The sequence below is a fragment of the Mesocricetus auratus genome, unplaced genomic scaffold (assembly GCF_017639785.1).
Source record: "Mesocricetus auratus isolate SY011 unplaced genomic scaffold, BCM_Maur_2.0 Super-Scaffold_100676, whole genome shotgun sequence".
Taxonomy (NCBI): domain Eukaryota; kingdom Metazoa; phylum Chordata; class Mammalia; order Rodentia; family Cricetidae; genus Mesocricetus; species Mesocricetus auratus.
The window spans coordinates 153,602,495-153,615,331 of NW_024429266.1; the positions used below are offsets into that span (position 1 = coordinate 153,602,495).

The window sequence follows — 12,837 nt, forward strand, 5'->3', positions numbered from 1 at the left end:
GGATTATCTGATTAGGTTAACTGGGGCGGGAAGACACACCCTAATAGTGGGTGGCTCCCTTTCATGGGTGGGATTCCAGAATTCATAAGAAGAAAGCACGATAAGCATGAGCATTTATCCATTCACTGCCCCCTTTCTCCTGCAGAGGATAGAAAGAGATCAACCAGCCTTTTCAAGCACCTGCTACCAAGGATTTCCCACAATGATGGGCCAAACCATAGACCCAGGAACCAAAATAAACCCTTTTTCTTTTAGATGTGTTTGTACTGGTAATAAGAAAAGTAACTAAGACAATATATTTACGCTCCTATATTGCATATCAGTGCAATGACTTAAAAAATATAATGTGGTCTTTCCAAAATCTAGAAGCCTGGTATGCTGGTTTTGAAAAGGACTCTGGGTATTCTTGGACTAGAGAAGTCCACATGACCTCTGCTGACAATAAGGTTAAGAGAGGGAACATGATGCTGGTGGCAACATTACAGCTAGTAAGAACAGTGTTTTGAGATAAATTCTTACTTGGTAGCCCAGACTTCACTAACACTTGTATCAATCATACTGTCTCCACCCCAAGTGCTGGGATTACAAGTCTTGGCCACTATATTCCATTGAGTGCATAATTATAATGCAGCAGTATTTATTCCATATCCACCTGTGTTACATGTAGTAGCTTCTGGGTCTGAAGAGAGAGCTCAGGCAATACTTTCCTCCCAAGCATAATGACTTGACTTCAAGCTCTAAAACACATGTGAAAAATCTAGACATGGCAGTGTGCTTATAATGGTAATGTTGGGGAGTCAGAGAGAGGCGGGTCTCTGTGGGTTACTAGCCAGTCAACCTAGCATGGGGAGTTCAAGTCCAGTAAGAGATCTTGTCTAAAGGAAAGGAAAGGAAGGGAAAGGAAAGGAAAGGAAAGGAAAGGAAAGGAAAGGAAAGGAAAGGAAAGGAAAGGAAAGGAAAGGAAAGGAAAGGAAAAGCAAGTGATGTCTAAGGAACAACACTCAAGGTTGTCCTCTGGCCTCTACAAAGGCAGGTGTGTGTGTGTGTGTGCGCACACACACACACACCCATATGAGCTACTAAAGCTTCTGTAATTATATCTAATGTTTAAATGTGACGATACAGGGGTTCCAAGGGGCTAGGAAATGGGCCTGACTTGTGATATATGTACTCTATTTGTGGCCTGGGGAGTTCTTGGCAAAGTGGGACCTTGACCCAGGGTCTCCTGACTTTAAGCATTGTGGTAGACTGAAAAAATTATTTTTCAAATATCTGTCTATGTGTTAGTTCCTAGAACCTGTAAACATCACCTTATTTGAAGAAAAAAAAACCTTTGGAGATAATTAAACAAAGGAATTACAATGAAGACATCATTGTGAATAACCAAATGGGTCTTGAGTGTCATCACAAGTACTTAACATGAGGAAGGCAGAGGGAAGTTTGTCATGTGACAGAGAAGTAAGTGAGTAGATTGAAGCCCATATGGGAGTGAAGTGATCCCAAGTCAAGCACTGCCTGCAATGACCAAGGCAAGGAAGATCTCCCAGAGCCTCTAAAGGAAGGTGCATCCCTGCTAATGCCTGGCTTTCAATTTTCTTCCTCCCCCAAATCACAACAGAATACACATCTGTGACTGACCAAGTTCTGACACTTTGGTAGAGTAATGCAAGGAAACCAATATATTCCTCATTAATTACACCTAACCCAGCATCATCCAAAGGTAGATCCAGAGACCCCAGAGGCTAGAGAATTGTGGGAGCCCACAATGACTCTATTTCCATCTTGACTTAAGGTCAGAGAGTTTGAGCTTATTCTTTATCCTTAAGGTCAAATAACAGAATGTTTGGCTAATGGTATGGCTACTTGATGTCTTGCTCTTCAAGACCAAGTAACAGGAAGTTTTACTTAGGGAATGGTTACTAGATGTTTTGAAAATTAAGGAGGTAATTATGCTTATTTGTTCCTTGTATCATGGTAAGGAAGACTTTTGCCTTACATTTTGCTTTGGATATCAGAGGGATATGAGAAATAAATTTGAAGCATCTAAAGTATTCACTAAGAGCCCTTCTGACTCTAACTTCTGTCTTTTGTCTCTTTCTTTTCTCAATCCTCACTCTTCTTTTCAGGCATGCTCAATAGGGCTGACTGGTCCTGACAGAGAAGCCACACAGAGTTGGCTTGTTATGGTGGACTAGGCCTCTGCAATAATTTTGGGCCTCACTTCTCATTGAGAATGGGCTAGAATAATGTAGATGTCTTCAGTGTTAGCTGACTCATGATTGCCTCATGAGGAGCCATGAGCACTTCGAGGAAGCATTGCAGTAGACCATGCTATGCCAATGAGGTGACCCAAGAGGAACAATGGCCTATGAGGTCATGGGCTTGGGGTTGGAACTCATTAATAGAGCATGGGATTAGCATAAGCAAAACCCTAGATTTAATCCTCAGCAATCAGAAGGAAAGATTAAGAGTTACCATCTGTCAAGCTTCTAAGTATTTTTCTAAAGCATTCTTATTGTGTAATAGTTATATAGCAAGAGTTAGACTAGATAATGCCCATGGACCCCTCCAATTATCACATTCCCTCTCTTCAAAAATATTTATTATATGATTTTATATGTATGAATGCCTTGCCTGCATATATGTTTGTGCATCAAATGTGTGTCTAGTGCCCATGAAAGTCAGAAGAAGGTTGGATTCCTGGGACTAGAGTTATAGATGGTTGAGATGTGTGTGCTGAGAATCGAACCTGTTCTGCAAGAGCAGCAAGTGCTCTTCACTGCTGAGTCAACTCTTCAGCCCTCTCATATCCTCTTATATGCACAATAGTAGTTTCCACTAGTTCAAATATTGCTAGTTGCACAGCATTATGAGAGGGACCCCTCCTTTTCTAACCACAGCTCTAAGCAAGTAAAGCCACTGGACCATTCCCATTCCAGTAACACCAGGAGCAGTACAAATACGTAAGCCAAGTTTGCAGGTTTCCAGAAACACTGTGTTATTTTTCTCTTTCCCAGGGAAGGGTATTCACACCAGTCTGCTGGCTTCTATTTTTTTTCTGTCTTCAGACTTGCAATCCTTTGCAAGCATTCCAACAGTGATATTGGGTAAGTGGGTAGAAGTAGACTCTGGGGTCGGTATGGACAGGAAATCTGCATCATTGTGCGTATAGTTCAACCTTTGTTCTTGGGGAAGGACTTGGTCTAACAGATCCAAACATAAATATATGTTTATTGCACTCTAAGTTCCCAAGGCATGTGGGGGGGTTGTAACTGATGCTAAGAACTTTGGAATTCCAAGTAAATTCCCCTGAACAGCTGCATCTGATGAAACTTCCTAGACAAGAGAGCTCAAAAGTCAAGGCTTCAAAGAAAGTCATTAGCCAGAGTGCACTTTTTCCAAAGGTGATGAAACATATATACCCACTGCAAGGACACCTTCCTCCAAAGGATTATAGACCTCCATCCAAGGTGATGATCGCCGACCTCATTTTGCAATTAAAAAAAACTTTGTGGCTCAGCAATGTTAAGTATAGAAATTTAGCAGGGTCAGGAAACACATTAATTTTTCCATATCTCAGGAAGTGGAGAAAAGACACGAGAAAGAGAAGGGAGTAAATAATAAAATTTTTAATTAGCCAACAATATTCTTGCCGTTGCTATGTCAGGCACTAGGCAAGGGAACAGTCAAAATCAATTTAGGGAGCTACTAGTAAGTGACAAGTACTGTCAACGGTGATGAGACTCACAGGACACAGCTATTGGACTTAAAGGACTAGGAAGGATGGGTAGAGGGTCATGATCTCAAAAGCAAACATTTCAGATCTTGAGGAGGACCTTGGAGAAAGGTTAATTAGCGAAGGCAGACAAGAAACATGTGAGCTATAAGGGGTGGAAATGAACTAGTACCATAAAGAGGTCCCCTTGACATAATGGAATTTAAGATCACAGAGGTGATAAACTGTGAGTCAAGAGATCTTTCTAAGAAGACAGAATGCCCAGTGTAGGAAGGAAATGAGTGCTCACATCCATGCAGCTAGAGCCTAGGTGCTAGTGGCTTGAGAGAGAGAGAGAGTATGTGTCTTCTAGTAGACGGGGACCTGATCTCTTGATGGAGTCTGAGAGTAAGAGTCATGGAAAAGTTTGGATTTTGTCCTTATTGCAATAGGGAGCTGCCTGAAGGTGTAAACAGGGTGAGTGTTGAGGTCTAAGTCAAGCTTAGATACTAGTGTGAAGGAATGTAACTATATAATCAAGGTGGGATATGATGGTGAAGTGACTGAAGGCTGGACATGCAGATAAATACCACTTCCTGGCCTTGTGGCTATGATCGAGTGTGGAGGCAGTGAGAAGTGTCCATTGACACATAATCCTTTCTGGTCTAATGAGATCTGCATACAGTCAAATGCGTGACTCATACTTGTAGCATACAATATATTTTGACAAATGCCCAAATCCATGTAACTTAGATCTTATTAAGACATAATACAGTCTTCGCACCCCAGAAAGATACCTCAAACTCCTTTCTATTCAGTTTCCACCCTATACCCTCTCACCCAGTCTGCTCCAGTTTGGAATGCATTTTTGGAAAAGACGTTCTCAGCTGGAGATGCCATAGGCTGACATGATGAGGACCCGGAGATAGGAATAAATCCAGGGCTATGGCACACTAAGTTTGAGATGTCTATTGACTACGTAATGAAAAGCATTTACATGTGCTTATAGTAAGCACTCTGAATTCAAGTTACATATCTACAGATTCAACAACAACAACAAAACAGATTCAAAGCAATTTTCTCAATGTGTCATTTCAGACAGATACATACTTGCCCCCATTTCCATTATTATCTAAATGGGACGGCACTATACAGCCAATCATTAGTATCTTCATTGCTTCAGAAGTGTTAGGTCATCTAGAGATGATTTAAAGCATCTAGGAGGATACATGCAGGTTATATGCAAACCCAGCACTTGATTTAAAGAGGTGGAGAATTCTCTGATTCTAGCACCCAGAGGAGTAGCAGAGACAGTCCCCTGCTGACACTATGGGACAATGGCACATGCCTGAAGCTCAGGGGACCAAGGTCCAGGCTGAAGATATGAACCTGCTGGACGTTACTATATGAGGACATGAAGCCACAGAGAAAATGACATCAGCAAAGGGGCATCAAAAGCAGAAGTGTCACCTCTTTTCAGAAGGAAACGGAAAGAGCAATCCAACTGCTGCAGAGTCTGAAGAGAGGCATGAGCAGCAAGGTACCCCCGGTTAAAGGAAGGTAAAGCAAGTGGGGGACACCGGCATCTACAGAGAAGCAGAGAAGAGGGGGTGATGCATCTGCATGAGCACTGATCTCAGGCAGAGGCCCTTCTCTACATTCCTCAACTCATTTTACCCTCTCCAAAATATCATTGCTTTTCCCCATTACAGACCAGGAAACCGAGGTTCAACAACGTGGCCAGTCACCACGCCTCTTAGCTTGGTAGCACCCCCTTCAGTGTGCCCTGCAGCACATCCAAAGACATCCAAAGGAGAGGCTGGAAGTGGGTCCTGGGCCATAGTCGCTTGTAACATGCAAAGCCAAGGTTAAAGACATATCTGTCCTCCAAGGCTTCTCAGATTTCAGACGTCGGTACAAACAGTGAGGCCTCAAGAGAGACACATGGAAGACCACACGCGTCAAGAATCCTTGAAACCTTCTCTGCTTTCTGTTGAAGAAGCAATTCATCAAGCAGATGTCCTCTGGATCACAGGAAGGAGACTGCAGCCACAAGGCAGCATGGGCCACCGCTTCAAACTGTGTTGGGAAAAAGTGCTTTCACAGATGTTCTGTCACCCATACTGCCAGGACAGAAGGGTAGTGGGGTCTTCCTATTTCTCAGTGAAAACAAAGCTCTTGAGGTTAAGAGGTTTTTGTGTATCAAAATCATAGAGTGTTTAAGTCAAACAAAAATAAAAACAAAAAACCTATACCAGTCTTCTGGACTGAAGGCAACAGAAACTGAGGGCAAGTCAAGAGAGAAATGAGCCAGCAGACTTGAATGAGTCTCTTCCTCGACTCTCTGTGCCTATCTTTTTGGCAATAAGCCTTATGTGTCTGCAGAATTCTCCCCAGAATGGAAGATCATACAGAGATAGAGTAGGAGAAAGGGGCTACACAGGGACCTTGTCATGGGCAGCAAGAGAGATTCTGCCCTGCTAGGTTGGTAAGAAACCTTCAAGGAGTTGTCCTGGCTTGGTGGAGAGGAAGTGGCATTTGCAGAAAGGCCTGTATAAGGAAGAATGCTAAGAAGATGTCTCAAGTTGGAAGACTGAAAAATATACACATGACCATCCAACCTATCTTGAGCTGTCTCCATCCAGCACTTGAAGACTCCAGGACAAGGTAGCTGTGTATTGAAGCATTAGCAATTTAACTTTGTTTGGTCTCCCTAAATTCCACAGCTCATTGCAGACATGGATCCCCAAAGACTTCTGGCTACAGAAGGTGGGTATCTTAGAGGGGATCCTTCAGCAAGAGGGTGGGATTTAGATAGCTTCTGAGAAAAGACCTGAAGCTATATTTGTAAGCATGGATGGTCCTAGGTCCAGGTGCTCTGGAAGGCAATTTAGTATATTAGTAACCTAGGGAAGCGACTGGGCCTCTCTGAAAAATGATATATTAATAGCATTGACTTCTTGGAATTCTTGTTCTTGTGATGATTTTTAAAATGGTAAAGAACAACGGGCTTGTAAAGATAGAGTCCAAGGCTCTACCCTCGATGTGTCTTCAGAGGCAAACTTCAGGTCATACCATATAGACTTGTGGAAGTAGAGACGTCAAAGGGCATTCTCATACACAGGAGAGCCAGGGAGTATGCTAAGACATTTGGGCTGTGCTTGGCAAATGCACATCTATCATCCTGCATACTGCTATTATCATCTATAATAGGCCACAGGGAGATCTGTTTTCCCAGACCGGATTTCCTAGTGTTCAAACATAGGCTTTATCTAAAATCCAACACAAAAGACATATGCTCATCCCTGGAAGCTTGAATATGCCTCAGTTGGTTAATAAATAAAGCATTAGGGCAATAGAGACAGGAGGAACAAGAGTTCAAGGTTACTAAGCACAATGACCTAGGTGAATGCAGAATAATCTTGTACAAGACTACTACAGACTTAAGTAGCCTCTTTAAAAAGTAAAGCAAAGTAAACTACAAAGCCGGAATGTAACACTTTGGGATGGATGGATTGGCATCCAGGCTGGGAAACTGTTCTGTCAACAGGAAGGGCTGGTGACCGTCCCATTGATTCCCACAGGCAGATCTTACTGCTTAAGGTCAAATGGAAAGTGCTCCTCTAAGGTCTAAGGCTCAACTCACAGAATCATTCATGACTTTTGCCTGACACTGATGTGTCTGTCCCCTGAGCTGCCCCTACACCTTTCATTTCCATTGAAGTCATCCAGATTACACTTCTAAAAGAAAAAAAGTCTTGTTTGTCCCACAGCAGGATATAAAATAACACTCAGAAGATCTGCATCCTAATCAAATATTAAATATCATAGAATAAAATTTCTTTCCAGCTACATTTTGACAAAGGAAAATATATCAAAGAAAGCCTTTTTAAAAAGGCTTTTTACATTGAAATATGAGCATCCACAAATTATCATCATATTTAACTAGGATTACCAGTCTGTGATTTGGTAGCAAAAATCACCATTCCCTCTGCTTTGACATACGAATACCACGCTGTGTTTATAATCTCCAGCTTGTCCCATTTTATAACAGAGCTAGGAAGGGCTTAATGTGCCTGGGTATTTTTCAGAAATGATTAAAGAACGATTATCTTTGGGAATAAAGAAATTCTGAGATTTGTTTTTCCAAATTAAAAAGCACAGCTTTCCGCACACACACAACCACACAGCCATGCACTGTGCCTCTTAGGTATCCCTGGGAGTCTTTTAATTGTCAGTTCTTCTCATGGCTCATGCTCTTCGGGGTAAACCCAAAACAGAAGTGCTTTGCTGCTTTGCAAATAGCCCTACAAAGACCATAAACACTACCACCAAGCTGCTGAACACTGGGTCAAACCTTTGCATTGCTCTCATTCCTGAAGACATCTGTGTCCCTAAGGATAACAATCACCGCCGAGAGGACACATTGTTCAAAGAAGCCAAGAGTCTTTCCTGCTGAAGATGGTGGGAGGAGGCTAGTGGGGAAACGCAGCGAGGAGTAATATTCTCAGGAATAAATTCCACTTTACAAAGCTCAGGAAGAAACCACACAAGGCAGCGAGGTGAGGAGTCCTATCATTTGAGAGGGACGAGGGTCATGGGTTCAAGTGTAGCTTGAGCTAGTGGTGGGGGTGGGGATGGGGGAGACTCAGGAAAGCAATGTGAGAGTAAGAGGTATTTCAGTTTCTTAAATGAAAGTACAACTCCAAAAAGCAACAATAAATAAAATAATATTGTTGATGGAGAAGCTGAAAATATCTAGAGAGGCTACAGAGATCAACGGAGAAAGACAGCCTAGTACCAGAGCTTTCTTGTATTACATGCAAAGCTGCGCACCATCTGAGGCTGATTCAGGAAAATGCTCAACTCTCCTGGTAATTTCCTGCAGACAGTACGTTCATCATCTCCAAATCTCTCTCTCTCTCTCTCTCTCTCTCTCTCTCTCTCTCTCTCTCTCTCTCTCTCTCTCTCTCTCTTTCTCACCAGCCTACACCAAATGATTCACACTGTAAAATCCTATCTCTGACGAAGGAACAAGATTTTTTTTCCTCTTGAAAAGCAGCCATGATTTGTTATTCTAACACAGTGTTCCTTTCCTTCAAACAGAAATAAGTCACTCAGGAAGACTGCCCTGCTTTGTGCTCTGCATTTCTTGAAACTTTCCCCCACTCAGCAGTCTCTCCTGGCAAGTCCTCAGAAATCCGTTAAGAGTTAGGCAGTCGCCGGATAAGAGTGCAAGCTTGTTTTTATATATTCCCTATCTCCTTCTTGGCCCCATAGAAGATGTTTTTATGGAAGGATGAGCAGAATTAGCTAGACATAAATTCTTCACTACTCAGGCCATTTGCCACCTTTCTCTGAATTGCTCAGTGGCTAGGATGATTTGGCAATTGATTTGAAAGAAGAAAGGCAAAATCTCCCCCAAGTGTGATCTTTTTTCTTCCTGTCTGCAGAGACTGGGCCGTGTCTGTCTAATTACTCAACTAGATGCCCAGATAAAAGCATCTGTGTACAAAAGGCAGGGAACCCAAAGTATACAAATGATTCACACCATCTAAACAATTGCAAATGCAAGCCAGCCCAGCAAAAGAAGACTGCTGAAGCCAAAATAATTTAATATGGGAGGAAATGGAATTTGGCAATCCATGCATCAGACGTTACTCCAATTTTGGAAGGCATGTCTTCCAGCTGCTTCCTCTTTAAAAATAAAAATACATAAATACACTCTGCCCCTCTGTATTACCTTCTACCATATTGCTTAGGTACAAACAAGCAAATGGATCTGGGTTGGGGAACTGCCTGAATGCATCTTTTAAACCTAACCCACCCAGAGAACCACCACCTCTCTCCATCAATTTGGCTTTAAAATTTCTAGGGCACAGTTGCCCAAGACCTCTGGGCTGGCAGCACTGCAGGCTTTACTATTCCCTGACTCTGAATCAGCTAACAGCGTGTCTGAGGTGCTCTGGGCAAACAGGACTGGGTTCCCAATTCCTGCCAGCTGTCTCCAAAACAGATCTCTCTCTCTCTCTCTCTCTCTCTCTCTCTCTCTCTCTCTCTCTCTCTCTCTCTCTCTCTCTCTCTCTCTCTCTCTCTCTCTCCCCTCCTTCCCTTCTTTCTTGCAGACAGCTAGGAAGGGCAGGAGGAGAGAGGGACTCCTACCTGGATTCAGAGAGAACACATGTACAAATCCAGAGTTGATCAATGATATACAGCCACACCAAGGGGCCAAGACAATAAATTTTAAAGCTCCAGCAACACTTCCACTTTTAGGGACTCTAAGCTCAAGGTATAAGGTGTATGGAAAGGCATAAATAATACTTTGAAGGAACCTTCATGGAAACACTAAGAGTACTTCTGCCAGCTTTACGGCACAAGTCGTTAGCAGTATAAACATTAAAAATATTTAAAAGGAATTATGAGAAAATAAAATACTATTTAAAAACAAACAAATTCTGAGATGATTAACCTGCTGCCACTGCCACCACTAAGTCCTAAATGCAGTAACGTTAACCTTTTCTGGGGATCTAAGGAATCCCAATGATGGTTAACAAAGTGGCTATATGACAGCTAGTGGAAGCACAATGGACCCCAGGGTCCCTTGGGTAGAGCATACCACTTAGCTTCTTGGGTGCCAGGGTATGTCTCCTCTTCCCTCCACCACATCCCCATTGCCAGGCGCCTTTCTGTCCAGGGGAGGGCTCTGGGTCTAGAGCCTCAGCCCATGCATCCTTACTCCCCTGTGCTGGGTGGGGTCCACTTACCTGGCTCAGTCTCCCTTGGTCCGCTTGCTTGGTCACCGCGACTCCGCCCCTGGGAAACTGCAGGGAGGCTGGAGAACCGCTGGGGACCAGCGACAGGAGCAGTGGCTAAGGGTCCCCGCGGGATATTGGCCGCCAAGGGTGCAGAGCCTGAAAGGGCCCTGCAGGGATTTCTGGCGAAAGTGGGGACATTCCCGGGGCAGGAGCTGCTCCTGGAGCAGCCCTGAGTCCTGGAAAATTTCAGCGCCTGGGAGAGAAGCTCCAAGCTCTCCAGACTGCTTGTGGGCTGCTTAAAGGGACACTGCCCCACCTCCGACAGGCGCTCATTGGTGAAACTTCCCAGCCGCGGGCCAATCGTAGGTCTGTTCCCAAATTGAGATTTTTCAATCTAGAGAGTTACTGCTTTAAAATTAGAAAGGGCCCATGAGCACTCAAACACCTCATTGAAGCAGGACAAGGGCTCGAGAGCCCAGTGTGCATAGGAGCTGTTGGTAGCAGACAGAGCAAGCAAGAAGGAAATGGGGCAGGCACACTGGACCAGGTTCCTCACTTCTCCTGACTACCTCCACAAGGAACTGGGGTCCTTCCGGGCCCATGGGTACACTGGGCATGCTGAAGGATGCTGAAGGCCTTCCTTTGGGGAAGCGGTGTACTCCCCAAAACTGTCCAGTCTGCCACTATACACTTTAACTTTTTTTTTTTTTTTTTTTTTTTTTTGCTTAACCGGTCCACGGCGTTGCACCAGGGTAGAAGTTTTAATTCCTTAAACAAGATGTCTCACTCACTCACTCCCTGTTTGTAACATAGTGAGCTTCCAGGCAACGTTGGTTGATTGCCTGACTAAATGAGCAGGCTTGACTTATTCAAGGAATAAGAGTGAAGCATGCCTGTAGTGGGCCTGCTGGTGCAACTGTTAATTAAGAAGCAGTAGTCACAAGACCAGGTGTCTCTCCCAGTTAACTTGGGCCCATGTTTCCTCTCAGCAATGCATAGTCACTTTCTGTACTTCTGGGAGTGGAGAGTAATTCACCACACAGCGACAGAGGGATGCACAGACAGATGACTCTAGGGGCAAGCGCTGCCCTTACGGCTCGGCTTAAATAGAGACTGGTGTGTGTGTGGGGGGGGGGTGTCTGGGTCTGACTTCTGGTTTTAATTCCTAGAAAATAATTAATCTTAAGATGAAAAGGAAATAAGGAACAACTGCTGGCAGGCCACCTGTGCCAGGTCTCGGGGTGACCAATGACAGATGCAGTTCTCCACCTAAAGGAACTCTCAGTACAGTGGAATAATGCGGAACAGAGGAATGAAAAACAGATAGATAAATAAAGGGAATTACAGTAAATGGTGAACAAGGCAAGGCACGGGAATAGATGAATTTGCTATAATATGAAGGTAACTGAAAATAATTATTACACAATGGAGAACTTGGTATATAAATCATAGTACATCCATATATTGGGATACTATATAGCTATGAGAAAAAGTGAAGCATACCTAAAAGCATCAATGTGAAGTGAACTTCAAATGAACTGCTAGGTATATAGTTCTGAGAGTGAAATGTATACTTTCTGGCATAAGCGAATCTTCATGTTTTATACAGGTAGATGCATATTACATATGCCCAAAATGACCCTAGAAATATGCTTAGGAAAATGGCAAAAAACCAGTATTTTTAACAAAGTGGTTCAAAGGCTGAATGGATTCCAGATGGAGAGAATATTAATATTTTAATATATATTCTTGTGTTAAATGACAAGAACAACAGCTGGAAAAATCTGACCTTTAAATATCTAGACGTTACAGGTATGTCCAGCCTTTTGACACTGTGACACAACATTGTCACCTACAAAAGTCATGCTCAAGAACCTAACAATCAAATTACAAAGCTTCCCTCCCCCAGAAATTCTCATCTCTTTGACACATTTATGACTTTGGGTTGGGTCCAACCATAGCTTTCCTGGGGTGCATGCAACCCTGGGCAATGGATAGGACACCCCTGTCAACTAGATAACAAAAATTATTTTAAATTCTTAACTAATTTATAATAAGGACATGTGGTGAAATAACCATAAAGAAGTGAGAAACATGTCAACTCAGCCTGCTGCTATGCAGTAAATGGAGGTGTGACTGTCCACTCCGATAAGGTTTGTCTTGGATCTTTGTGGGCTGAGATGATCAATATCAACTTTACAGTACCTAGAACAGACTAAGAGACTAGGAGATTAGCTTCTGGGCATATCTGTGAAGAACTGTCTAGACTATTGGATTTTTGTCCTTCTCTGTGAGGGAATGTCTTGAGTAGATTAGCGTAAGAAGACCCATCTTCAATAGGGTGGGTCTATCCATGGGTGTAAATCC

At 43.2% G+C, this 12,837-nt stretch overlaps 1 protein-coding gene across 3 annotated transcripts in view; it reads right to left on the reverse strand.

The window, feature by feature from the left end:
• Nucleotides 1-12,837, reverse strand: part of Prickle2 (prickle planar cell polarity protein 2) — a 327,604-nt gene that overhangs the window by 147,020 nt on the left and 167,747 nt on the right. The window contains exon 1 of one of the 3 annotated variants that reach the window (XM_013114214.3): nucleotides 10,480-11,167. The exons of the other annotated variants lie outside the window; for them this stretch is intronic. The gene's annotated coding sequence lies outside the window, so the exon portion shown is untranslated. Of the gene's footprint in view, nucleotides 1-10,479; nucleotides 11,168-12,837 lie in introns of those variants that run through there. 3 annotated transcript variants of the gene reach the window in all.